The 22,937-nt window shown below is 45.2% G+C and overlaps 1 long non-coding RNA gene and 1 other non-coding gene across 9 annotated transcripts; both read left to right on the top strand.

Annotated features, from left to right (window-relative positions):
• Nucleotides 1-2,940: 2,940 nt before the first annotated feature.
• LOC142054860 (uncharacterized) lies at nucleotides 2,941-13,707 on the top strand. 8 transcript variants are annotated; one of them, XR_012659690.1, is made up of 7 exons: nucleotides 2,945-3,062; nucleotides 3,093-3,408; nucleotides 4,242-4,313; nucleotides 4,638-4,754; nucleotides 5,644-5,788; nucleotides 5,864-5,944; nucleotides 10,453-13,707. It is a non-coding gene; the product is annotated as an uncharacterized LOC142054860 (long non-coding RNA). The 8 variants fall into 8 exon arrangements; XR_012659688.1 differs by lacking the exon at nucleotides 10,453-13,707 and adding an exon at nucleotides 6,133-6,721 and having other exon boundaries at nucleotides 2,946-3,062; XR_012659687.1 differs by having other exon boundaries at nucleotides 5,644-5,944.
• On the top strand, nucleotides 3,329-3,411 carry TRNAL-UAA (transfer RNA leucine (anticodon UAA)). Its single transcript has one exon. It is a non-coding gene; the product is annotated as a tRNA-Leu (tRNA).
• Nucleotides 13,708-22,937: the final 9,230 nt, after the last annotated feature.

Below are 22,937 nucleotides of genomic sequence, written 5' to 3'. Positions count from 1 at the left end.
GATAAAAATGTGTACACTTTTTTTTGTTAGTTTCTTTTTTGCACATATGTATGTCTACAGATGCAATAAAATATTTCATAAGAAAAACTGAAAGTGCAGAGTGTTGTACATTGAATCAGCAGCTCCGAATAGTTTCATGCATCGTCAAAATTTAGCTTAAAAGCTGCTGGACTAAACTCTGAGTTGATGAAAGTAGATTAAACAATGCCTTTAAAAAGTCCTCCTAATATTTATTGCCACGGTAAATCAAATGTGTTGCATGTTGAGATAGACTTATCATGATTTTTCCTGTAAAAAAAAAACCCAAGAAAAATTAGTTTCGTACATTCTAAGATTGTTCTCTGCTGCAAGAAAAAATCAAATCTATTCTGGCAGTTCTGAGAGATCTTGACGATTTCATCAGTAGATATGCAAAGCTTATATTCAAATCTTTAGTCTGATTTGAGGCACGGGGAAAGCGAGTGAAAGCATGAAGAAAAGGTAATTGTAGACCTTCTCTCCTGACTTAAGGCTGTCGCTGCAAGGAGGAAATTGAGAGTTATTGAAATACCAGCTTGAGTCCCTTTAAAACTATTTTTAAGTCGCATTGTAAATTAGAGGCACTTAAAAAATTACTTCCAGTAACTCAAGAAATCACTCTCTTCCGTGCAAACGTGTTCATTGCTTAATACTATGGGGGTTTTTCTATCCTTCAGTTGTGTAACAACTCAAATTTTGCCAGCCCATGAAATTGCGTAGTCACAGTTAAAAACAGACTTTTGAAAAAAACTGATCACACTATATTTGTAAAGACTTCCACAGGATGAGTGGAAGAAGATGATAAAACTAGCTTGATAATATGTTAGCATACTAATAACAGAAGCCGCAGAATGGACATCTTCATGCTTCCTAAGGAAAACCGCCTTTTTGTTCTGAAAGTCAGCGTGACTCCTACGGAGATGTGCGTACCATATTCTATGGGTTGGGTTTTTTTTTCCCTCTCCTCTCATGTGACAAACCCTATAGCTGGGTTTGAGGGGGAAGTACTTAAAATGTGAGGGGCTGCTTTAGCTTTTAGGGCTTCTGTTAACTTTGGTTTTGTTGCCTACTGAAAGCAGTGGAAGCTTCACACCCACCCCACCCCCCATGAATCTCAGCCCTTTCTGAGGAGGAGAGAGGAGAACTGGCAAACAGGCACACCTTGCTCCTAAAAATGTACGAGATGTTTGCATAAATATAAAAGAGCAAAATAATCCCTTATTACAAAATAGAAGGTTTATGGTACATAGTGGTGAACTTCCTGGATATGTGTATGAGTCTCCATTTCACCTTCTGGGATTTTTTTTTTTTGAAACATGGGTTTAATTTTAGAGAAATGGCAGTGGAACGATCGCTACCTCAATGCGAGGGACCCGGACTATGGACACACTTGCACAGTTGAGCAGGCATCTCCCTGGCAGGTGTTTTCAGAGAAGCTTCTCAAAGGAAAGGTAGAGATCTTTGTTTAAGACCCAGATATCTTTTTTTTTTTTTCTGGAGGCTAAACTGAGTAGCTAGGCTAAACTGCTGCTTTTCTAATCTAACGTACAGTGAGGATGTTTAGAATGCACAGCCCAAGTTGTATTTTAGAATTTCTTGAAAACAAAACAGGTTCTCTAGATTTTTGAACCATAGGAGATACTTGGAATTGATTTGAAAAAGGAAAGAGCTGCACATGGTTCTGTTCCTATCTCTAGTAAAGTATCACAGATATGAAGGCAGGAAACCATATAATTTAATAGATATCATAAATAGATTTAATAGAATGTGGTGATTACAGTTGATTTCTGAAGCAATGTGATCTTCACATGGAGCCATGGTATTTGTTTCTCTAATATGGAAGAAGGCAATAGCAGATCTATCTTCTTCCACGTTTCTAGCATATTTATATAGTGCCTTTGTAGTAGTTGAGCCAAAGCCAGCAGCAGCCAGCCGAAGACAGCTCCACCGTCACACCTTACCTTACAGGGCATATATTGTTAGGGTGCGACGTCTTAACAGGAAAAAGTAACATTTTACTGTTAGATGTGAACAGGGAATGAGATAACCTAACTGATATTTCCCTACTCCGCACTTTGCTGAAAGGCAGAACCCTGCTGAACGGAGACCGATGCTAGCTATGGCACGATGCCCGTTTCAAGCAAATGATACTGTGTGGTAAGTTCAGTCAAAGAGCAGTTCTTTCATTCACGAGCTCCATCGTGAGTGAAATTAAGGAAAAAGAAGGTGTGACTTTCACGTCTGTTCTTCACGTACATAAAATGTTAACAACTCACTTTCATTGTGCGTAAGAAGCGTTTCCCCTCGCAAGCACACCCAGGGTCTCTCAGCACTGACAGCTGAGGAGGTTGGTCACCACCAGCACCCGCAAATTGGAGGCCCGGACCCCTTACAAAGGGCCACCTACACCCAGGAGGTGCGTGCCCCCGCTCCGCTTGCGGGGCAGGCCGCGGGCCCCTGCCTGCCCCTCTGCCTGCAGGAGGCCGGCTCGGTCCCGCACCCCGGCGCCGCCCGCACCCACCCCTCGGGACAGGCTCGGGGGGGGAAGAAGTTTGGTGGGGCGGAGGGTGCGCGTTCGCGCCTCTGGAGGAAGGGACGGCAGAGGCGGCGGGGGGCGGCAGGCCGGCGGGGGGCACCTTGCCTCTCCCCTCCCGGTGCGGGGCAGGAGGGGGAGGTCCCCGCGCCGGCACTGACGGGGATATTGCACCGGGCGCTCCCGCGGGCCTGGCACGCCGTGATCGGCAAGAAATCTTTCCTCAGCAGTGTTTTCCTCCTAACTGAATATAATTGATAGGTTTAGACTTTGTTTGGTTTCTTTTTCTTTCTATTAGCGAGGGAAGAGGTACCCCCGGTAACAACCCCCTCGGGGGCGGGCCGCCGCCGGGCCCGCGCGCCTCCCCCCCTTCCGCTCGGGCCTTCGTGCTCGCCAGAGGCGGGGAGCCCGGCGAGGGAGGGGAGAGAGGGCCGAGGCCCGATGCGGTGTGGCCGAGGGGCCCAGGCCAGGCCAGGCCGGGGCGAGGCGAGGCGAGGCGAGGCGAGGCGAAGCGAAGCGAGGCGAGGCGAGGCGAGGCGAGGCTCCCCACCGGGCCCGGCCCGGCTCAGCCCTGCCCGCCGGCCTCCTGCTGCCGCCGCGAGAGGCCGCCAGCGCGCGCCGCTCCGCGCTCTCCCGCGCTGGGAGTAAAGGCGGGAGGGCGCGTGCGGGGCGGGGTCGGGGTCGCCGCGCGTCGGCCCGGGGGTCGCCGGCGGGCAGGGGGCGGGCGGGAGCGCGGCCTTGTATGTAGGAGCGGCCGGGAGCCGTGCCGGTATCTGCACCAGGATGGCCGAGTGGTTAAGGCGTTGGACTTAAGATCCAATGGACGTATGTCCGCGTGGGTTCGAACCCCACTCCTGGTAAGTTCTATTTTTCGGTTGGTTTTTTTTTTTCTTTTCTTTTCTTTCTCCGCAGCCCGGTTCCACTGCCGGGCAGGGCGCCGGACCCGCGGGGAGCCGCCGCCGCGGGGAGCCGCCAGGAGCCGCCGGGCTGCGGCGGGCGAGGGGCGGGGAGCGGCGCTGGTCTCCCGGCGCCCGCCGGCAGGCGAGGGGAGGCCTGGGCCGGCTGAAGCTGAAGCGGGCCTACCCGGCCCGCTGGGCGCCGCTTAAACAGCCGAACTTAGCTTAAAGTTGTTCTCACAAACTTAAGTTTGAAGAGTGTTTTTTAGACATTTTCTCTTTCTTTTTGGGGGGTGGAGAGGGTGCGGCGGTCCGCCCGGGCCTGGGCCTCGGCGGACCCCGCGGTGTCACACAGCCCCGGCGGCGCGGCGGGGCCGAGGGCGGGGTGAGCGGCGCCCCCGGGGCCCTGCCGTCCCCGCCGCTGCACGGCGGAGGCTCCCGGGCGCAGGGCCGGGGGAGGCCCGCGGTGGGGTGGGGTGGGTGCCGCCGCCGCCCCCCGGTTTTCGTCGCGGGAGCTGACGCCGGTTCTCCACAGGAGTGCCTGGCGAGGGAGCCGCGCCGGCTCTAGCGGTGGCTGAAAGCGTCAGGGCAGCCGGGCAGCGCTCCGGCAGCACGGCCGTCCCCCGGCCGCGGGCGGGCGGGCGCGGCGCTGGGCGCCGGGCGGGGTTAGCCCTCCGGCTTCGTCGGCCGCGGGTGGTGATTTTGTTGCTCGAAAGCCTAATTTAGGGTTTTTTTGTGTGTAATTTTTTTGTGTAATTCGGCCCCCTCCACCCCCCCCCCCCCCCGCCCACCAGTTCCAAGCGCTTTGGCTACTTTGAAGGCTGTTTGCCAACCTGTCGCAGTGCTTTTACAAGGTGGAGGCGAGGGTGAGTACAGCGTGCGCTAGGGTGCGGGGTGCCGGTGCATGTGCGGGTGTGGAGCCTGCCGAGGTGTCCTTGGCCGACCCCGGAGGGTGGAGGGAGGCAAACCCTGCTCCCGGGGAATGGTCCCTAGAGCCGGCTGCACCCTAAACTGTGCGACGGGTTGAGCCAAAAGTTAAGCGGAATGAGGGAGCAGGATTTTCAGGCTAACCTGCTGGCTTTGTTTTATTTTAGCAGGACAGATGTAGCAGTTGTTGTACATGTTGCAGTGTTTAACTTGCTATAGCATGGTTTTGTTGTTTGAGTTTGTTTTTTTGTTTGTTTTTACAGGGTAGTACCATTGTGTTCTAGTATATTGAAAGTGCGGGAAGTACAAATCAAGCGCAGACTGACACGTTTTAAAATATTAGTGTTTGCCAAGAGCATCCTGGTCAAATTCTAATACAGGTAAATATAGTAGTCCTTAGCCACCCTGTTCCCAATAATTTGTGCTGAAAGATTATTCTGAACTTTCAGTCCCCATATATCACGTGATGATAGGGACTAAATAAAGGATAAACTTGAGAGAGAGATCACAACTCATGGGCCTTCAATGCAGTATGAAATAGAAGGTGAAATATTTCAGGCAGAATATTTTATTACATGCTACATAAGATGATCTGGCATCACAAATGTGGGCATGATATAAACAGAAATCTGATAGTCAAGAGGGAGTTAGGGAGAGAGATGTGGTCTGGTGGTGAATTTCTAGGAAATGCAAATACATATATTGTCTTTCTTGACTGTTCCCACAGTCAAATTGTAAATGCAAAACATACCACGCTTTCTAGAAGTGTTCATTAAAAAGCAGTACTGCCAGGTTCAAGTATTCTATTAAGTAAACATCAGTTCCTATTCCTGATTAAAGTACAAATTAGTAAAAATGGGCATGTTTGAATGTACGTTATACCTGTAACGTTGTAATGGAAAACTGCTGCCCTTGGAAACCCACATCTTTGCATACAAATTGTGTAATCCTGCTTATGTGGTCATTTATGAGCAAGTTTGTACTTAGAATAAATGCTCATGTAGATTTTGTGGATGCAGTGCTGATCTTGATGAAAAGTTGGTCCCGGCTATGTCAGTTACAGGATGAATGATTGGCAGCTATTCATCATTGTGAGAAAGAAAAAAGAAAAGTAAAAATAATGGCGGTTTTTACAAGAACAGTAATTACTGACCAAAAGATTAAAAAAAAGACAGTTTTTATGATAAAGCGATATAGGAAACTGGATTTCTTCGTTAGAAATGCTTCTGGTGCAGACGCAGCCCTTTTATTAAGAGATTTCTTTTGCAGAGAACTTCCCTCAGTCCTTTGGTGAAGCTGTGTTCCCTGTTTTTTTATAATGGCTTGTTAGAGCACTTGCAGATCTGGAATGGAACAGAAGATTTTTGAACCTTCCCTGCTCTCAAGAAATATCCATAGAATGTGCTGGCAACAAGTATGTCCCAACCCCTTCCTACGCTTCTCCAGAAAGAAAAGGATAATCTGCTGGGGTTATTGGTTTCTATTTCAGGTGAAGTGGCAGGGTGGCGTACTGTGTTTCAGCGCTGGAGCTGACTGTGATTTGATTTAAGATTTTTATTTTATTGAGCAGGTATTTTTTCTTTGTTTGTTTTTAAGAGCTTCGTTGTTAAACCCTCATGAATTATTGGTGGTTGCCTTTGCAGTTTGGCATTCTTACATGCATTCGTTATACCCTGGCCTTTAGTTCAGACAATGTTGCTTTCCATTGGACTCCATTCTGTGGATGAGTTCTTTTTCTAACAAGGTCATTATCTGCAGGATCCTTGCCTCATCTGTTGAAGAAAGTGGGAAAAGTATACTGACTAGTGCTAGAAACTGGAATAAGAGAAGAGCTTCGTATGCAGACAGTTGAATGCTACATTGACGAACCAGAGGTGTTTCTTTTGCCACTGCATATTTCCTGTCTGATGAGGAGCCAGACAGCTAAAGTAGATTTTTCATCAGCAATCACTCGTTTTCATGTTCCTTATTTTGTGGTATCCATCTTGAGCACCTCAGTCTGATTTGCAGAAATGCAAAGCTTCTGCAATCACAGGTGAAATCAATGTATCACCTGTATTTTAAACAGTCTCTGAAAAAATTCATATTACGTGTCTCTGAGCAGTCAAAGTTATTGGAGATACTTGATGTTAATCTTTCCATACCTCAATTTCCCATTGTGTGAAATGGAAGTAATAGAAATACACCATCTGCAAAATGGGCTGCTATGAAGTACATTCATTCTTGTTTGTGAATAATTCAGATAGGCACTTATGTAATCTGGTCATGTTAGACAAGCCCATGAGTAGAATATGAGTTTCCAATGAATTTGGAAAATACCATTAAATAAATAAGGTATGGAGCCACACTTTGACCTGTGAAGACCTTGGAAAGTATCGAATAACCGGTTAGCGAGCAAGCACCACGTGATGTGTGCTGAACAAGGTGGGGATCTTATAGGAAAACAGCAAGGCGTAGTTTAACTCAAAATTGTGTCTCACTTCATAAACAGAAGGCAACCTATTGGTGAAATATTATTTAGGTGATATTTCAGTATAGTTTAATCCTTTTTAAAAACTTACAGCAGCTTTTTTTCCGCCCCCAGTGACACTTTAGTGTGTGATAGAAGCATATCATAGAATGCTTTGGGTTGGAAGGGTCCCTTAGAGGTCATCTAGTCCAACACCCCTGCAGTGAGCAGGGACATATTTAACTAGATGGGGTTGCTCAGAGCCCCATCCAACCTGGCCTTGAATGTCTCTAGGGACGTGGCCTCCACAACTTCTCTGGGCAACCTGTTCCAGCACTTCACCAACCTAACTGTAAAAAAATTTAAAAAAAAAAAATTCCTTTTAGTTTAAAACTATTACCCCTTGTTCTGTTACAATAAGCCTTGCTGAAGAGATTGCCCCCATCTTTCCTATAGTGCCCCTTTAATTACTGAAAGGCTGCAATAAGGTCTCCTTGCAGCCTTCTCTTCTCCGGGCTGAACAACCCCAACTCACTCAGCCTGTCCTCGTAGGAGAGGTGCTCCAGCCCTCAGATCATTTTTGTGGCCCTCCCCTGGGCCTGCTCCAACAGCTCCCTGTCCTTCCTGTGCTGGGGGCTCCAGATCAGGACACAGCACTACCAGTGGGGTCTCACCAGAGCAGAGAAGAGGGGCAGAATCACCTCCCTCAACCTGCTGTCCATGCTGCTTTTGATGCAGCCCAGGATACGGTTGGCTTTCTGGGCTGCAGGCATACATTGTCAGCTTGTGTCCAGCTTTTCATCCACCAGTACCCCCAAATCCTTCTCCGCAGGGCTGCTCTCAATCCCTTCATCCCTCAGCCTGTACTGATACTGGGGGTTGCCCCAACCCAGGTGCGGGACCTTGCACTTCATCTTGTTGAACCTCATGAGGTTCTCATAGGCCCACCTCTCCAGCTTGTCCAGGTCTCTCTGGATGATATCCCATCCTTCTGGTGTGTCAGCTGCACTGCTCAGCTTGGTGCCATCTGCAAACTTGCTGAGGGATGGACATGATCCCGCTGCCTATGTCATTGATGAAAATATTAAACAGTACTGGACTCCTGAGGGATGCCGCTTGTCACCAGTCTCCATCTGGATATCGAGCCATTGATCACTACCCTCTGGATGCCACTGTCCAACCAATTCCTTATCTGCTGAACAGTCCGCCCATCAAATCCGTATCTCTCCAGTTTAGGGAGAAGGATGCTGTGGGAGACCGTGTCAAAGGCTTTACAAAAGTCCAGTTAGATCACATCTTTTGCTTTCCCCTTGTCCACTAATGTAGTCACTCCATCATAGAAGGCCACTAGGTTGGTCTGGCAGGACTTGCACTTGGCGAAGCCATGCTTCCTATCATTTGTTGCTTCAGTTAGACCATTTTTCCATCATTCCCAGTGACCAGTATCTCATATTGAGGAAAAAAGTGTAAAAAAGCTGTGAAGTTCTTTGTCTATTATATAATGATGTATGTAGGATCATCAGTAATCCCTCTGATTCTTACTGCAGACTAATTTGAAGTCTGTAAAGTAAGGCCAGTCTCTTATGTTAGTGGGAATAACTGCATATAAAGCACTTTAATTCTTGAATTGTTGTCATTTTGGGGCCTCTGTGGTAAAAACAAGAGGTGTAGACGCTGTTTTCTGGATTCTTGTCATTCTCAGGATGCTTGTTCAAAGATTACCACTGTAGACAGTTGTGTCAATGTTTGTACATGTGTCTTTATACAGGTTCATTTTCAACAGCTGCTGGGCTGTTCATCTGCTGACTGTGTCTGATCTTAACGTGCAGTTTCTTACAGTCATTTCTGTTGGACTTGATAGCCACAGCAACCAAGTGTCATTAGCAATGTTAGCTAATTCTGCCTCCTTCTCCAGGGCATTACAACACACACTCCCAAACAGATCCTTGCAACATTTTATTGCTTAACTATTTTTATTGGTTTTTGTGAGGAAAGGAGAGATTTTCTGCTAGATTAGTTCAATCCAAGCAGCAAACTCGGGGGAATTACGCTGTGGTAGTATGGGGAGCTCAGCCACACTGACTGCAGTGTTGATAGAACGGACAAGGGTCTGCATATCACTGACTGCAGTGCAAAGCCTGCAATTTAAAGTGCTGATGGAGGTAGGTTTACTCTTATGACTGCAGATGAGCCCTGCAAGTCTTGTCATGGTCACTTAAAGCATCATCACCCCCAGCGTTACCCTGAGCGTTGCTCTCCAAGAGTTAGGATGGCCTAACACAGCCATCAGAAGAGAGCAGGTGCCCACCCTTCAGCTGTTCCAGTTAGTGCCTGGCATTTTAGCTCAAAGCCACCTTCATTGGAAGAGCACTGGAGTTAAGGGCTGTGGGTATGCATTTCTATTTGCCAGCTCCTCCCATCAGGAGAAATATATGCCAGTGATAGCACTTTACATCAGCACAGCATTATTCCGGAAGGATGTTTCTGAAAGCGTTAAAAGAGTGGTCTGTGCACCGATGACCTCTGGTTTGGGAATGTTTTCCCTTGTGCCGGCAGTAGCCTCTGGAAGAAGGACCGAGCAGACAAGTAATAACTTACACTACAGCAGCAGGGTTCACCAGAGCACTTCCTAAATGAGGGGCCTTCAATGCCGTAACGTGAAGGCAGCAGTTAAGATTTCTGGGATCTTAGGGTAAGGGCTTAAAGCACACTAACATGCATTTTTCTGGGACTTTTTTTTGTTGAATTAAACTTACCTGAATGAATTGATTCTTTCTTCCTACCAGGGAGCAGCTTCTGTCTGAAGACCATAGAAACTGTGCACACTGTTCTGGAGATGGTCTTCTTAAATCTGCAATTAAAAATGCCTTCTTTTCTCTAATGATTTTAGGAGAGGAATGCGCTTTCCAGGTTCCTTCATTTTCCTTGATTGATTGCTGCTTCTCCTTCACCGTCTTCCCAGCTGTGACTTTTTTTCTGGGTTGGAAGTGCTACAGGATCTTTCCTTCAGACCTCATCTGCCTCATTCTGAAGTGTTTGCTGAAGTGGTTCATGCAATTCTTGGCAAGAGATTACCCCTGACCATGTGACTTGGTGGATTTGTGACACCTGTCTCTTGCTATTTCATCATGTTGCAAACTTTTCCATATGAGAGTAGAATCACTGGTGGGAAGTACGGACTACATTAATGAGTTCTGTTTTGCAGCTAATACATGTTTAATGATTGATGTGCATATGCATTGTAGTTCCACTTCTTCTGTCTTACATCTCTGTTGCTGTTTTCTGACACGCTCCCTTTTGCTTTTTATGTGCATACCGAGGAACAGATCCAGCTGGTCTAGCAGTTAGCTGCTGCTGACAGAGGCAGAGACACTGTCTTTCCGCTGCCCTGGCTGTACTGTACTTTCCCACTGCTTCTGTCTTGCATCCCTCAGTCTTTGATTGTCAAGTAATATGTAGCAAACCAACCAATTAATGTCATGGTACTTGAATCTGAAATTAATCTCTGAAATTATCTCATTATAAGAATGTTTCTGTGAAGAAATGAGGAATTTGAGACAATTTCTGATGTACTTTGGGCTTCTTAACACAGACCGTACAGATCCACTAACTGGTTTTATTCATTACAGAATGGCAGCGGCTGGAAGGCCCCTCTGGAGATCATCTAGTTCACCCCCCAGCTCAGAGGAGGGTCAGCTTGAACAGGGGGGTTTTGAAGGATGAAGACTCCACAACCTCTCTGTGCAACCTATGCCAGTGTTTGACTACCCTCACAGTAAAAAAAATTTCTTCCTAATGTCTTAAAGTATTTTCTTGCGTTTAAGGCATTTTCTTATGTTTAAACTTACCTCAAACTTACAGATCGGTCTGCTTGTAAATCTTAAATGATTGTATGTTTTCTCTGTGCCTAGATTTTTGTTCCTAAAGATCCCAAAATAAAATGAAGGAACTACAAACGCCATAACATAACGAGGACACCCACCGGATAAATGGGTTTGCTGCCATGCATGTTTTACCAAGGGCTCAGCTGAGAGAAGAGTAAAATCCCTGCAAAGATCTGAGCAGGTGCTTCATTTTAGATACTGAAAGTGAGTCTTGAAACTTTTTTGTCCAAATAAAGGCCATGGGTGCGCAATATTTTGTTTATAAATATGTAAAGTTAGCTTCCTGTAAGAAATGAGCACCTGTGTCTGGCCTTAGCTTATTGAAAGCCAGAGTCCTGTTAGAGCATTACTCATTGGAAGACCGTTCTGGTAGCATGATTGAAGTTCATGATCTGCAGGTTAGACTACTGTAATTTGATCCAAGTTTCCCTTTAAAATGGTCTGGGAGCTATAGCATTAACAAATTACATGTGTCTGTTGAGTTGAGGGAAGGTAATGCAACTAATAGCACTCACCTTCACCAAGTGCTGTTGTCTGGCAACCCAATATGTACAGGTAAAAATTCTTATTCCTGTGCTTACATAGGTGTTAGCAGTCTCCCTCCTGAATGATCTTTGCTTACTGGCTGTGGCTGATGATTCCTTGCCCTCGATCCAGGGGCTGCTTCTGAACAAGGAATTGGAAAGAGTCAGCATAGTTCAGAAATCCCATTTATGTAATGCTTTCCAAATCCTTTTGTTACTGTATTCAGAACAGAAAGAATTGATTTGTTTAATTACTATGACTTCTATTTTTTATCATAATATTTTGGATTCTTTTTTTGCTTTGCTGTGAGAAGAGCTGATTTCTTGGCTAAATGTAGTTTTAATTGTTATGTGGCTAGCTTAATAGCCATGGTTTCCACAATCTGTATTTTGATAGCACTGTGACAGTGCAGGTTATATCTATGCCAGCTAACAAATCCTATAGTGTTCTGTGACTGCAAACAGACTAAGACATGCCCAACCTGTTGTACTGCATTCATTTGGGTGACCTGCCCCAAAAGTTGACACATCAGTAAAGAAGAAATACTGAAAGCAACTGGATCCAGTTTTTGTAATGTCTCTGCCTGCCCAGCCCCTCTGAACAAAATATTTTTCTGCAAAACAGAATTATCGGGTAAGATAAGCATTGTATGGTACAAATGCATGAGCCAAATTTCTTTGAGAGGAGAAAGCAGTTAATGCCTCCCAATAGGCAGTACAGAGGGATGTCGTGGATGAGATAAGGTTTCTGCTCTGTATGAAATTGTTAGGGAGAGAGCTCAGCCATCAACACAAGAAAAAGGACCTGTGTGACAAAGACAGTAGGTGTCTTTATCCAGCTGAAATATTAACAAACTTGAGAGTGTTCTGAAATATGAGATAAGAATGGGGTGGGATTGGGCATCTCAGAACTGTCATTAAAATGCTCTAAAAACAAAAGTTGTTGTCATTAGAGATTCTTTTCCTATGCCTCTTTAAGTAGAGTTTCAGAGTGTTGCTGTTTGAGGTTGGGCTCTGCAGAGACTGTGTCAGGAGATCTTAGGTGCATGGTGGTACCCACAGCCTCTATGGGTCCTCCAGGGCCGGAGTTAGAGACAATGCCTCATATTCACCTGGGAGTCCTTAACAGACTTGTGTCCATAGCCAGGAGTGGGCCTAGATTGTAATGTTGATTAGCTCAGAATGTTTTATTTTTTTAACAAAAGTTACTGTATCAAGGGAATCTTAACTGTCAAACTGTGCTGTGTATGCTTTGCATTGTACATTGTTTCCTTTTATGAAATGTTTGTCGTTAACAGCCTTGGCATGCCTGCTTCCCAGGTAATAAGTATATTCTGGCATAATTAATTAAAGCAATTCCACTTGTCTCAGGCAAAACCTCAGAACTGGAACTGACCGAGAAGTTGCCAACTGCTATTTATCTGTAAACCAGTTTGTCAGGTACTATCTTTCTGAATCACCATTCCTGACACCCCTCTGTATTAACATTCACAGTGACCTGCTCAGGTCCATAGGTCATTACTTTGGCAACTGTAAAAAATTAGTTATAAAAAAATGACTGTATGTTTTCATCTTATTTTTTTACCTCATTACATACATTCAGCTAAAAAAAGGGGGTCGGAGAAAGCAATTTGAAGACCTGTGTTTCATCTGTGTGAAAATCCATGGGAAACAATATAACTTAGTTAATTCTTAACAAGGTAGCTGACTTCCCATAGCAAGGCATCTGTATGGGGTGTACTTCTGAGGATATACCCAATTAGCTCTGCTGCAGCCAGTGTTCGTGGCTGTAAATTCATGGATCCTGATCCTGTTGCTGCCGCTGTGTAAGCAGATTGTTTCGCACTGGAGTTTTGGACAGGCGCAGAAGCCTGGTTGTATAATTAACGTTGTAGCATCTGCGCAATAGTTATACACTTAAAATTACTGTGCCTCAGCGTCGCTATTGATCTTCAAACCAGCACAAAATTAAACTGAAAATACAAGCAGTTCAGGCAAAAAAAAAAAAAAAGGTCTATTAAGGCCCGTAAAGAGTACAGGATAACTATGGGGGATTCCAGGGCAAGGGCAGGACTACAGTGTCTTTCCTATCTCACAGGAATGTTGTAAGATGCATCTTACTGTTATGTGATGGGAAGGGTCATAAATCTGTATGGATAAAATGAAATTATGCATAAGCAGTTAGCCTCTGCAGAAGAAGAGACATAGGTTGCAAACTCTTTTGAAAGCCCTTCTCCCGTGCCTCCAAATCATTTAAATCACAGCATGTTCTTTGGGGAACATTAGAGTTGTAAAAACTAGCCTGGCTATGACTTTATGTAAGGGATAAATTAAATACAACTATTAACTCTTGACTGTTGGGAAAACAAAGGCCCAGTTTGCATTAGCAAGGTTGACCGGGTGATTTCTTTTGGAAAAACACTTGGTTCCTTTTCTCTACATTTTACAAAAATTAAAATGTGTGGTGTTCACTTGGCTGCTGCATTCTGTATTTGAGCCTTTATTTGAAAAAAAAAGATTCAGGGATAACAATTTCTAGTACAAATATTTGGGGAATACCTTGTTTATTTCCAGGACAAATATTATTAAATGGATTTGAAAGAGAACCATCCAAAGATGAGCTTTAGCAGTAACAGAAAAACTTTCTAAAAGGAGTGCTTCTCATCAAGCATAACTGTGCTGCCTAAACGGATGCTATTTAGTGAGATGATGGACCTTAAATCTAGCCAGAACAGAAAGTCGTACTCCTCAGTTACTCAGATGGACTGCAGATTTAATTTGATGACTTATTTATGATAAACTCTTCAGGAGTGAAATAGTATTCCACATTGGTTCGTTCTCATGTGTTTTGCTAAGTGGCAGTGTCCATTTTATAAGTGGCTATTGCAAAGCAAAATGAGCCCGGAGAAGGACTGCTCTGTACCCAGCCTCTCAGTCAGGGCTGGCTGTGACGGCACTGCGTTGCTGTGGGCGTGATGGCTGTGCAGGGGCAGCAAAACAGCACTGCTGCCAGAGCCTCATGCGGAGCAGCCGGGCCCCTTCCTGGGGCTGTAGGGCCTGCAGTGGCCCCAGCGGGCTATGGGCCTGGGGGCACCTATGCAGGTCCCTGATCCTGGGCTGGGTCCTTCAAAGCAGCGTTGCAGTGCTTTCCACCTGCTCTTGTACCATGCTGTGTACGCCTAGGAATTGCAGCAGGGAGTTTAGTTCCTTGAGTTCCTTGGGCACAATGGGAGGGGAAAAAAAAAAACAGTGGTTGGGGGAAAACAGGTTGGTTGTGGTGAGGCACTGTCACGCTACACAGTGGGTAGGGGCCCTGAAATACTGACTGCTCTTTGAAACCCTCATGGAAGCCTCCTGCTGCAGCAGAGCCCAGCCTGCCCGGGAAGCAGTGGGTGGGTAGGCAGACAACGCTCAGCCCCTGGCAAGGGCAGGGCCCACTGCTGCCCTCCCGGGGTAAATGGAGATGGATGTGGGCTGGCCAAGGGTGGGGAAGGTCCTGAGTGGTCAAACAAATCCACGTCCTGCACTGCTTCTGAGAGGGGATTCTTCTGTTCCCCATTGCTTGTTTTGCATTTCAGAGGATTGATGTATCCTTTCTGATACCTTGCACTAAACTGCAGATTTAGTCTATAGGTGCAGAGACAACTTTTGAAAGGAATTAAGTGGATCACAGTCAACGATGCTACCTTCTCCACAAGTACGAGAAATTCCTATATAAGAAGTGGGGCAGAGCTGAGCAAAGAGCAGAGCTGAGCAGGGTGGGCAGGCTGGGTGATGTGACGGCGTGCTTTAGGAGTTACACCTCTGTGTGGTTCGGTTGCTGAATCAAGCCCCTGTTTCTCAGTTAGGTGGCAGAAGTGTATTTCAGTTGGGGATTTGCATCAGGAAGCAAACGCCATGGCTTAGCTACCATCCCTGGGGAGAGATTTCCAGGCAGGCTAGTGGGAGAGGTTTAATTAAAACCCTAGTGTGCTTTGTATCAGTTGCTCAATTTTTGTATGACCCTGCTCTCACGAAAGTGGGAGAATTCACCCATTTAAATGGTGCTTTCATTGCCATGGTTTGCATTCATTTTTGTCATGTTGATCTGCCCTCTCCTTTTTGCCCGGAGGCCACCCAGGCTGCTGGCTGGTGGATGTCCTCAGGTGCAGGAAGCAGATGGCCCAGGAGTTTAAAGGAGCTTCTGACAGTCCAGCAGTTTCGTGGTGAGCCCGGACGGCCCAGAAAGCTGGGGGGAGGGCCGGCAGGGTCTGGTCATGAGCAGAAAGCACTGTCAAGCTTCCAGCCTTAGTGAACAGTTCATGTTTTTTAGTTACTTCATGGGTGAAAGGAGCAGAGTGTGGGAAGGTGATACTGGCAACATCGTCTATGATTTAAGGTTGCACGGCCACACGTCAGGGGGTCTGAAGGCTGCCTGTGTTTGAAGACTTTTGGCACAAAGTCTGGGAATCGTGCAGAGCTTCAGGCATGTCCCGCCTTATGCAGAGCCAGAGAGCAGCCCGAGGGCTGTAACAAACCAGTCAGACTCAACGAAAAGTGGAACTATTTATGGGAGGTTGTCTATTTTCTCTTGTGACTCGTGGATGTTGTCTCTCGTTCACCCAGGCTCTGAGCCCTCTCAGTTTGCACTTAAATATAGCATTCCCAGGTTTTCAAATCTGCTGTTTTCCCAGAGGAATGTCTGTTCCTGGCATGTAGCCCTCTTTTTCTTGTATCATACTAAAAATCATCTCTTGCTGAGTGTTGGGAGCTTCTGGTAGATGACCAGCTGCTTAAAGATTGCCGACTACCAGACCCCTCCTCTCTGTCTTCAGGTCGAGGGCATTGTGGTTCATTTGATCCTACCCTTTCCAATGCCCCGTGCCTCCAGCTTCTTCATCACAGCCCTTGCCATGATCCTGAAATATCTTGCCAAGTAGAGAGCGATGGAGGAGGTTTGCCTTCCTTGCAGTGTGAGGCAGGTGGTGCTGGGAATCGCAGAAGCCAGTGCATGCAGAAAGGGTGGTGTTGCGGCATGTGACGCCTACACGTATCGAGTTCTCATATGCCTAATTGTCATGGACAATGCCTAAGCACATGTGCCAAAGCTGTCAAGATCAAGTGCTGTTTTTGCATATCCTCTCCAACTTAGCTAAATACTGTACTTGCAGGGAAGCTTTTTCAAGAAAATCTAAAGGTTTAGACTAAATACTGTCTATAAATGACATTTTAAATACAGATGCACAGCACTTTGTTTAACTGCATAATTAGGATCTGATGACGGTCCTACAAAACACAACTTTCTTGCCTCTTTTTTTAAATAGGAATTTAACTTCCCATCTTTGAAAAAACTTGATTCTGTATGATTCCACTCTCAAACCAAGCCTCACACTTGCATAATTTTTTGAATCATTCAGAACTGTGATACATTTATACATTTGTTACTGCAAGTGTGCCATAGCTAACGAGTAATGCTAATTTAGCTGTTGTCTCAGAAGTTCTGTTATTTCAGGTGAGAGAGATCAAAGGTCGGGTATTTTAAGGGATTTGACACTTCTAGATAAAAACATCTTGCATTCCATACATGTCCAATCTCTAAAGATCAGTAGGGAGGAATATGATAAAACCCTGATATCTCTGTGGAAAGGATAGCCAGAATGTAATTTGTATAATTACCTTGCATGGTAGTTGTTTGCATTCATCAGCGTGCTTTTATTTTTGTTTTATACTTGTTATAAAGCGTTTTGCACTTATTTTTTGTACTGATTACATGAACATTTGATGCCTGCTGCTGTGAAGATTTTGTCGTTGAAGCAATTGCTTCCTAAGCACTTCAGTTCTTCAGGCAGAGTCCTATCGATGATTATAGGTTTTGGGGCTTTAAACTGAAGTTATTTTAACATACGGTAATGCTACTTGATAGTTTCCTCTGGGAATCCCACCCACTGTGTTAGCTGAAAACAGCTATATGAAGAATGCTGTTCTCATGGCTCAAACACTTGTAATGTCCCACCCAGACTAACCTCAGCGTGAGAGTGACTTCTAATCCGCAAATGAGATAAGCAATGGAACTATATGTTACTGTCCCTCTGATTTAAAGGTATTTCTTCCAACCAAGTTAATATTTAACTTTATTTTACTCTTAACAAAAATACAATCATATAATCATAAAAGAGACAGGTGTTCAGTCTGTTGTACAAAAGAAACGCATCACTGATTTGAAGGGGTGGTATAAAGTTCTGTTAGTGCAATCAAATAAAATACGGAATGCAAAAGGATACAGTTTCCTAAGTGAAGAAGAAAATTGGCTTACATTAGGTGAAACATTAATGGCAAGTTCACTAAAATGAAATCATCTTAGAGCTGCAGTTCTTTCTAGCTGCACTGTAATTTTAAACTAGAAACCATCCTAGCAATTCCTCTTAGGGTAACAGCAGGACTGTTTTAAAAAAGTATCGATTTCATCACGCATGTGCATGGATCGCAAAATTCTGGAAGTGTCCCAAGTTATCCCATCATGATAATGCAGGATTTTTTTATTTGATGATAATCTTTGGATAATTTCTTCCGTAATGCTTTTCCCCTTCGTTTCCATACTGCTGCTGTCAGCGTTCCGTACCAGATGCTGGTCTGTCATGACAGCAACTGCTTCCTGACTTTTTTGAGCCTGAAAACTTGTCTACCTTTCCTAAGTGTATCAGTTGGTCCAATAAAATCTATTTCACATCTCTTCAAATCTTGCTCCTTTTCTATCATTAGGCCATCCCACCGACATTACTATTACAAATAACTTTATATGCTCCGTGCCCCGAATACTTCATTATTGGTTTTGCTTAAATACGGTGCTGTCCTTGTGTGTGCCAGATGTGGTTAAGAGAGGTGTGTGACATGGACTCAGTGCTATCTTATTCATTTGATATCTCTGCCTCTTGAGGAGTCTGACTGCATTTATATTCCTATGGAAAATCTATAAAAGCGGGGTCAGATAATACTGTGCGGGCAGCTGGCCCCATTGCCTACAGATAAATAAGCAGGGAGAGAGAGAAAGCCTGTTCCAGTTCAGAGAAATAATAGGTATCTGCCTCCTCGGTAGAATTAGAGAGAAACCATTGCCTGATAGGTAGGAAAAATATGAGGAACTTGTTGTTACCAGCTGATAATATTGCTGTTTCTCAGCAACCAGATTCATGGAGGCAGTGGCCCTTCCCCTGTCTGCAAGAGAACTTTGCTCTGTCCTGTCCAGTCAAGGTGTTTGACAGCTCTAGGTTGGTATCTGAAGCTTCAGGTGGGGTTCTGCTGCCTAAATGTAGCCCTGTGCTGTCACCTGAGATGCCTTGGGTGCTTTAGGTGTCTCTTCAGCCCCATATGTCACCTCTTCTTGGGTGGCTAAATAGGACGGGATACCAATGTGTAGGTTACTAAATCTTTTTCCTGTGTCTGAAAATATACGAAGACAAGAGCAGTTTGAGGTCGCCACCACTAGTTTTGTTGCCTGGATCCATTCAGCCATCGGCTTTGGGCTCTCATTCTCATCATACTTCTTCCGTGGTGCAGTTTTATGCTTGAGTAGGTATACTGGTGGCCAAAAGGGGCAATGCTTTTACTTTCTTTGCCCTTGGCATCACTCTCCCACTGCTCCCCTTAGTGTTGAAGCAGCTTGCTTTGGAGTCAGCCGAACAGCAGTGTTGGAGAAATAGATGAAGTAGGAACATGCAAGTGAGAAGTGTCTGCTCAGCTGGCAGCTGCCCTCTGGCTCAGCCCCATTGCAGAACTGCCTGGTTAGGTACCTGCTTGGCCCTACAAGTTGTCTTGTCTTTGTTTCTACAAATCCAAAGTAATTGAGCTGTTCAGGAACAAAGTAGATCACAAAGGCTGTAAAAGGCAAATATCGTCTGAAGGTAAATCATGCATGGTCAAAGGAGCTGGGTCTGTGAAGTTAATCTCCAGGGAAGATTGAATGAATCAGAAAGTAGACCCTTTTGAGGATGAATTGCAACATATGTTTTTTTGACAAAATTCTTCCCTTAGAGCCCCCTGGCAAAATGCGGACTTCCCCAGACTAAACCTAAGGGACCTAAAGAAAGGACAGGTTCCGGAGGCAATCTGGACCTCTGTGAAAAGCCTCTTTGTGCCAGTGTGAGAGGGGTGGAAACTTCTTAGGCATCAGAATTACAGATGCTAATAGGAACAATTCCTCTGGCTGGTTTGTCTCTCTGATGGGAGAGTGAGTGGCTGGCTCTGCTGGTGGCTCTGAGACCCTGTACCCCGCAGCTGAGGAAGGCTGGCAAAGTTACTGGGGCATCTGGCAAATACAAAGCTTTGCGCAGCATTTGGGGCTCACTCTCCCTAACCACTTTCTGCCTCTCCTGATGCAGGAAGGTGGATGGTTTCCAGCTGAAACAGTTGATGGAAAATTCCTGCAAAGGAAAGAAAAAGTACAGGCTTAACTCTGGTAAAGGCTCTAGTGATGGGCTGGGTCAAACCTAGTAAGGCCAGGGCGTGGGCTGGTGCCATCCCACTGTGCATGTTATCTGCAAGAGATGCAGAGATGCTGCTGCTGCTGTCAGGCCAGGGGGTGGTGACTCTGGGATCCTCACCGCTTCCCTGGTTGTTCCCTTTGTTCCCTTCTCAGTGCACCAAGTGAAGCTCAGGAAGAACTCGGAGCTCAGCACAGAAACCAGGCTGAGCACAGTTATTGTTTGGAGAGGAGGCCCTGTAAGGAGAATGCAGAGCTCTCTACAAATAAAGTTGTATTGTTTCGTTACAAATTTCATGCTGGAATGGTGTAATCTTGAATGTGTGTAGGGGAGAGTATCACAAAATTCGTATTACATTATTAGTAACAGCTTTGGCTGAATTTGAAAGTGTATCCTAAAGGTGAAAAGGAATCCCCAGATTAACAGAGTTTCTGGATCAGCCCTAGGACTTGTAGGCTTCCTCAGACATTGTTGAAAACATTTTAGTTTTTCCTTCATTTTTCATATTTGAATTTGGTAACGTTTCTTTCTCGTTGCTAGTGTTACTGTGCCTCTGTTTATTGGTTGTTATTCCTAAAAACAAACCGAGGCTTAGGCATTCGTGGGAAAATGATGTGGAGTGGGGAAATGGAGGAAGGCCCTTTGGAAGATTTGTGGCGTTTGATAATGTTAGAAATGAGGCCAACAGCTATTTTAAAAAGAGCTATTCAAGCGGTTTATTTCTGGCAGGAATGGAAGAGTCCAAAGAAACCCTTACCGGCTTTGTTCTAGGGCTCAGGATGCTCTGCCTGTTGTGTTTCTCCCTCTGCCACATACTTTGTCTTCTGCGAGTGTCAGTGGAGGGTTTCGTAACACACTGCTTGTTTCACTCTCTCGCTCTGAGATCTGGGTGCAGCTTTGCACTTTGCATCTTTATAAATAAATCATCAGTTTTCACAAATGAATCATCTTTTGTTCCAGGTGGGCAGAATATTTTAATGGCATCTAAGTTAAGAATCGTGGTCTTTAAATGTTTGTTTCGTATTTTTGACCTGCTGTCATTACAATTTATGTCCAAGGACATATAGAGAACATAGGACAAAAAGCCTAGCTGACCTGCAGTTGTAACAGGGACACACGCATCCCCAGTATTATTATTCATGACTCTTGGTGTAACCGTAGGACGGAGGAGTCACATTCTTTGGCAGCTGAGGTGCTGAGCACTGCTGAAACACAGGACTGAAGCGGCCCAAAGCTTTTACCTGACAAGAAGTAACAAATGTGGGTAGGTAGTAGAGCACAGGGAAACAGCAAAATGTTAGGACATGATGAGATGCATATGTGCCCAGAGCTCGCCTGGTTTTCTAGCTCTATCAGCTGGTCACCTCAAAGCTGTTCCTGCTCCCTGCAGACCTTGCTACAAACACAGCTGGAGGCAGTCTGGCTTGCAGCACATCTATCTCAGCATTTGTCAGGGTGGTGGGCTGTAGACATCTCATAACATGCATCTCAGGGCCTGCTGCTTTAATAGTTCTCTCTGTGTTGTATTAGGAACGTATAATTGAGGCTTCACTGATCCTTTTTGGCAAAGAAGACCCCTTTGGGCTCAGCACTGCACTGGGAGACATCCAAGGTTTTTCTTCACTCTCTTTTTTGGAGTGGGACCTCCAGGAGCAGTCATGCACCTCATTCCACACTCAAAATAGCAAAGCTCTTTCTGTGGAAAAGTAAACTCTCCCAGTTCCCAAAGAAAGAAATACTACTCAATAGTACTGTGTGGGCTTCAGGACCACGCATATGACAGGGAGGACACCCTTCAAAGTAAAAAAGAAAGAATTTAAAGATTGCTTAAGAAAAAGTTAACAAACGTGATGGATTAAACAGGAGGAAAAGCATCTCTCCTGGTACACTGCCACCAGCTTGGCTGCAAGTGGGTTGAGAGGCAGCGTCAGCTGGGTCAGTGTGTTTCGGGAGGGCAGAAACACACAGGTATAAGACATAGGGGTGCCTTGGACTGTAGAGTCGCTGGCTCAAATGGGATGTCTACGTGTTTGTTGAATCCCACCCAGAGAGTCCAAGGAACGGGTCTCAGGGAGTTTGGTACACACAAACACTTTAAACAAACTCAGTGATGAAGGGAGAGGGATGGATGGTGAGCCTGCAGGGGTCTTTGCTGGGAACTGTGCTCTTCAGCAAAACTTGCATCCCTAGCACGTCATATACTCACTGAAACCAGTTTTCTACTCTACTCCCCTTCCTCACATCCCTTGTCAGGACTGCTTCTGGTCTGATGCTGACAAAATATTGCCAGCTGATGATTGCTACTTCAGGGCAAGGACAGATGCTTTTAACTCTCAAAATGAAAGTTCCACAGGATTTGCTAAAATTAAGTTTCATTCTGAGCTATCTTCCCAATTTGGTTTACCGTTGTCTTTTTTTCATGTTCACGGCATCATATTCCAGACTAGAGTTAAACTCTGCATTTGCCAGGGCTTGGATGCGTTTGTGTTTTAAATATACATTGGACTTTTTAACAATTGTTACAGCATTTGTCAGATCACAGTCACAGAGCTTTAAAACATATCTTCTGTCCTGGGCCAGACACAAGCTGTATGGCTGAGGGACTTGGTTGCTCTGTGTTTACATACTGTCGAGCTCAATGGCACCTGATCCTGACTGAGCGAGCCCTTTGGTACTTCTGTGCTGTAAATAATACCGTCGTCCTGTACCTGGTAAATGTTTTTAAGATGAGTCTGTAAGTGCTTGAAGCGTAAGTGCTCGGATATTGTGTTACATTTGTGTTATAATGGCGTAGTATAGTGGATACTCTTAAGAAGATTCTTGCTCTCACATGGTTGGAAGTGTCTCTGGAAATGCCGGTAAGGCTTTATTTTCTGAAGTGCAAAGCCCACGTGTGAGTTCTGTCCCAGCAAGGACAAACTCCAACATTGCTCCCTTTTCAAACACTTGGCCTCTGCGAGTCACCTCCAGTTAGATACATCAGTGATGTATTAAGGGGTTTTGTTGCTCCCTTATTTTCTTCTGACAGTAACTCCAAAAAAGGCTTTTTCAGAGTAGAAAAATTGTTTCAATCATCTTTTCATTCAGTTTTGTGGTCTCTTTCTTCGTTTCAGTGATTAAGGACTTGGCAAGGCTAGACTCCTTTTTTGGTTTGGAAGATAGCTTTGGTTTGGAACATCCCAAAATAAATGATGTCCAAAAGTTTCCTCTTTGTCTGCTGTGATTTCAAAGCAATTTTCATGGCTCAGTT

The sequence above is a fragment of the Phalacrocorax aristotelis genome, chromosome 3 (genome assembly GCF_949628215.1).
Source record: "Phalacrocorax aristotelis chromosome 3, bGulAri2.1, whole genome shotgun sequence".
NCBI lineage: Eukaryota > Metazoa > Chordata > Aves > Suliformes > Phalacrocoracidae > Phalacrocorax > Phalacrocorax aristotelis.
This window is presented reverse-complemented; position numbering and strand designations above follow the sequence as displayed.